The following is a 5000-nucleotide window of genomic DNA, read 5'->3' on the forward strand; positions in this document are numbered from 1 at the left end:
GAAACGGGACAATTACAAAATCACAAATCTTTCTCAACTGTCTTGGCTCCTTTTATTTACACCCCTAAATTCCACATACTAAGGTACAACAGGAATACGGGATAAATGCAGAGGCTACTTCCTACCAATATGGAAGCCGGGCAAAAAAAAAAAAAGAAAAAAGCTCACGCTAGCACGCCGGGCGAAGCATCGCTCTGAGGTGAGTTGCGAGTCGCAGGGATGCCGGTGAAGCAGGCTCGGGCTGAGTGGGCCAGCCAGCCTTTTGACTTAGGGAAGTGGCGTCGCCATGTCAAGTTCAAAGAGCTCTGTGAAGCTTTAGGGGGACAAAAGAACAACTGTTGTAGATGCAGGCAGGTCTGGGAGGAGAATTTTAAAAAAACTCAATACAACTGGAAATCAGCCCCCCGAAACGAGAACGGGGACCCATGAATGGCGGCCCATGACTTGAGGTTGCGTGTAACGGTGAAATAAACATCACGGCTGTGACGAAACGGTGCTGTTATTGCCCCACGGCTCACTCCCTTTCGTGATGTGTTGCTTTAATGTGACCTAAGTAAGTGATCTAAATTAGCAGGTGTTTTTTTGTTTGTTTGTTTGTTTTTAACAGCAAATATTGGGCTTGTCCCACCCATGAGCTGTAATTGTGATTGGTTGTAGTTCTGCTCTGCGTTGACATCCTGTAACAGACTTTCCCCCCCATGTTGTCAGTTTCCTCAAACGTACACTGACCCCTACTGGCAGGCTTGGGTTACTTTTATCCACAGCATTCCCTCCACAGAGTTCTTGTTGAATATTTTCCAGTGTTTTGTTTTGAGAGCAACTGGCTATAATTAAGCCAAACTACAACTGATTGGTTTCCATCCCATGGCAGGCCATGCAGGTGGGCTTAAACGGCATCTGACGCTGAAATGTTTCGACTCTGAAGACTCCAAAGACCGTATGAAATGTAACACAAGGACGTACATGTAAAAGAAAGGGTAATGCGTTGTAGATTTGTGAAAGCGTAAAGTAAGATGGAGTAAAAGTAAGAAAAGCAAGTGAAAGAATGTGCATGTAAGTGCTTGAGGATGGCAAAAGCTTACAGCACCTGGTATTCCCAGGCGGTCTCCCATCCAAGTACTAACCAGGCCCGACCCTGCTTAGCTTCCGAGATCAGACGAGATCGGGCGTGCTCAGGGTGGTATGGCCGTAAGCGAGAGCACTGCTTCCACTCAGCCTATTTATAAGCACGCGGCAAAAGACGGCTGCCTTTTCCACACTACAGGGGACACACATTTACTCGCCCTCCTTTCTTACTTCCAAAGCAACCCCACCAAGCTCATTCAAACCAATCACACATTTCATTGCTCTCTCCTGTCCTCCTTCTCTTTTCACAAAAAAAATAAAACAACAAAACTTGCTCTTTTGGCTGACACTTGAACATTCAGCAACAAAGGCTAACGCCGGCCGCCAGACTCGGCCTTGTCAACATAAAAGTCACATAAGCCACATGAGTCGAATGGGCTTGTGAAACGGGACAATTACAAAATCACAAATCTTTCTCAACTGTCTTGGCTCCTTTTATTTACACCCCTAAATTCCACATACTAAGGTACAACAGGAATACGGGATAAATGCAGAGGCTACTTCCTACCAATATGGAAGCCGGGCAAAAAAAAAAAAAGAAAAAAGCTCACGCTAGCACGCCGGGCGAAGCATCGCTCTGAGGTGAGTTGCGAGTCGCAGGGATGCCGGTGAAGCAGGCTCGGGCTGAGTGGGCCAGCCAGCCTTTTGACTTAGGGAAGTGGCGTCGCCATGTCAAGTTCAAAGAGCTCTGTGAAGCTTTAGGGGGACAAAAGAACAACTGTTGTAGATGCAGGCAGGTCTGGGAGGAGAATTTTAAAAAAACTCAATACAACTGGAAATCAGCCCCCCGAAACGAGAACGGGGACCCATGAATGGCGGCCCATGACTTGAGGTTGCGTGTAACGGTGAAATAAACATCACGGCTGTGACGAAACGGTGCTGTTATTGCCCCACGGCTCACTCCCTTTCGTGATGTGTTGCTTTAATGTGACCTAAGTAAGTGATCTAAATTAGCAGGTGTTTTTTTGTTTGTTTGTTTGTTTTTAACAGCAAATATTGGGCTTGTCCCACCCATGAGCTGTAATTGTGATTGGTTGTAGTTCTGCTCTGCGTTGACATCCTGTAACAGACTTTCCCCCCCATGTTGTCAGTTTCCTCAAACGTACACTGACCCCTACTGGCAGGCTTGGGTTACTTTTATCCACAGCATTCCCTCCACAGAGTTCTTGTTGAATATTTTCCAGTGTTTTGTTTTGAGAGCAACTGGCTATAATTAAGCCAAACTACAACTGATTGGTTTCCATCCCATGGCAGGCCATGCAGGTGGGCTTAAACGGCATCTGACGCTGAAATGTTTCGACTCTGAAGACTCCAAAGACCGTATGAAATGTAACACAAGGACGTACATGTAAAAGAAAGGGTAATGCGTTGTAGATTTGTGAAAGCGTAAAGTAAGATGGAGTAAAAGTAAGAAAAGCAAGTGAAAGAATGTGCATGTAAGTGCTTGAGGATGGCAAAAGCTTACAGCACCTGGTATTCCCAGGCGGTCTCCCATCCAAGTACTAACCAGGCCCGACCCTGCTTAGCTTCCGAGATCAGACGAGATCGGGCGTGCTCAGGGTGGTATGGCCGTAAGCGAGAGCTCTGCTTCCACTCAGCCTATTTATAAGCACGCGGCAAAAGACGGCTGCCTTTTCCACACTACAGGGGACACACATTTACTCGCCCTCCTTTCTTACTTCCAAAGCAACCCCACCAAGCTCATTCAAACCAATCACACATTTCATTGCTCTCTCCTGTCCTCCTTCTCTTTTCACAAAAAAAATAAAACAACAAAACTTGCTCTTTTGGCTGACACTTGAACATTCAGCAACAAAGGCTAACGCCGGCCGCCAGACTCGGCCTTGTCAACATAAAAGTCACATAAGCCACATGAGTCGAATGGGCTTGTGAAACGGGACAATTACAAAATCACAAATCTTTCTCAACTGTCTTGGCTCCTTTTATTTACACCCCTAAATTCCACATACTAAGGTACAACAGGAATACGGGATAAATGCAGAGGCTACTTCCTACCAATATGGAAGCCGGGCAAAAAAAAAAAAAGAAAAAAGCTCACGCTAGCACGCCGGGCGAAGCATCGCTCTGAGGTGAGTTGCGAGTCGCAGGGATGCCGGTGAAGCAGGCTCGGGCTGAGTGGGCCAGCCAGCCTTTTGACTTAGGGAAGTGGCGTCGCCATGTCAAGTTCAAAGAGCTCTGTGAAGCTTTAGGGGGACAAAAGAACAACTGTTGTAGATGCAGGCAGGTCTGGGAGGAGAATTTTAAAAAAACTCAATACAACTGGAAATCAGCCCCCCGAAACGAGAACGGGGACCCATGAATGGCGGCCCATGACTTGAGGTTGCGTGTAACGGTGAAATAAACATCACGGCTGTGACGAAACGGTGCTGTTATTGCCCCACGGCTCACTCCCTTTCGTGATGTGTTGCTTTAATGTGACCTAAGTAAGTGATCTAAATTAGCAGGTGTTTTTTTGTTTGTTTGTTTGTTTTTAACAGCAAATATTGGGCTTGTCCCACCCATGAGCTGTAATTGTGATTGGTTGTAGTTCTGCTCTGCGTTGACATCCTGTAACAGACTTTCCCCCCCATGTTGTCAGTTTCCTCAAACGTACACTGACCCCTACTGGCAGGCTTGGGTTACTTTTATCCACAGCATTCCCTCCACAGAGTTCTTGTTGAATATTTTCCAGTGTTTTGTTTTGAGAGCAACTGGCTATAATTAAGCCAAACTACAACTGATTGGTTTCCATCCCATGGCAGGCCATGCAGGTGGGCTTAAACGGCATCTGACGCTGAAATGTTTCGACTCTGAAGACTCCAAAGACCGTATGAAATGTAACACAAGGACGTACATGTAAAAGAAAGGGTAATGCGTTGTAGATTTGTGAAAGCGTAAAGTAAGATGGAGTAAAAGTAAGAAAAGCAAGTGAAAGAATGTGCATGTAAGTGCTTGAGGATGGCAAAAGCTTACAGCACCTGGTATTCCCAGGCTGTCTCCCATCCAAGTACTAACCAGGCCCGACCCTGCTTAGCTTCCGAGATCAGACGAGATCGGGCGTGCTCAGGGTGGTATGGCCGTAAGCGAGAGCGCTGCTTCCACTCAGCCTATTTATAAGCACGCGGCAAAAGACGGCTGCCTTTTCCACACTACAGGGGACACACATTTACTCGCCCTCCTTTCTTACTTCCAAAGCAACCCCACCAAGCTCATTCAAACCAATCACACATTTCATTGCTCTCTCCTGTCCTCCTTCTCTTTTCACAAAAAAAATAAAACAACAAAACTTGCTCTTTTGGCTGACACTTGAACATTCAGCAACAAAGGCTAACGCCGGCCGCCAGACTCGGCCTTGTCAACATAAAAGTCACATAAGCCACATGAGTCGAATGGGCTTGTGAAACGGGACAATTACAAAATCACAAATCTTTCTCAACTGTCTTGGCTCCTTTTATTTACACCCCTAAATTCCACATACTAAGGTACAACAGGAATACGGGATAAATGCAGAGGCTACTTCCTACCAATATGGAAGCCGGGCAAAAAAAAGAAAAGAAAAAAGCTCACGCTAGCACGCCGGGCGAAGCATCGCTCTGAGGTGAGTTGCGAGTCGCAGGGATGCCGGTGAAGCAGGCTCGGGCTGAGTGGGCCAGCCAGCCTTTTGACTTAGGGAAGTGGCGTCGCCATGTCAAGTTCAAAGAGCTCTGTGAAGCTTTAGGGGGACAAAAGAACAACTGTTGTAGATGCAGGCAGGTCTGGGAGGAGAATTTAAAAAAAACTCAATACAACTGGAAATCAGCCCCCCGAAACGAGAACGGGGACCCATGAATGGCGGCCCATGACTTGAGGTTGCGTGTAACGGTGAAATAAACATC

The 5000-nt window shown here is 46.6% G+C and overlaps 3 non-coding genes across 3 annotated transcripts; all 3 read right to left on the bottom strand.

Annotated features, from left to right (window-relative positions):
- Positions 1-1075: 1075 nt before the first annotated feature.
- LOC140576358 (5S ribosomal RNA) lies at positions 1076-1194 on the bottom strand. The gene has a single exon (XR_011981575.1). It is a non-coding gene; the product is annotated as a 5S ribosomal RNA (ribosomal RNA).
- A 1389-nt stretch (positions 1195-2583) lies between these two features.
- LOC140576359 (5S ribosomal RNA) lies at positions 2584-2702 on the bottom strand. Its single transcript, XR_011981576.1, has one exon. It is a non-coding gene; the product is annotated as a 5S ribosomal RNA (ribosomal RNA).
- Positions 2703-4091: 1389 nt separating this feature from the next.
- Positions 4092-4210, bottom strand: LOC140575822 (5S ribosomal RNA). The gene has a single exon (XR_011981081.1). It is a non-coding gene; the product is annotated as a 5S ribosomal RNA (ribosomal RNA).
- Between the last annotated feature and the right edge of the window lie 790 nt (positions 4211-5000).

This window comes from Salminus brasiliensis, chromosome 13 (genome assembly GCF_030463535.1).
Source record: "Salminus brasiliensis chromosome 13, fSalBra1.hap2, whole genome shotgun sequence".
Lineage (NCBI taxonomy): Eukaryota > Metazoa > Chordata > Actinopteri > Characiformes > Bryconidae > Salminus > Salminus brasiliensis.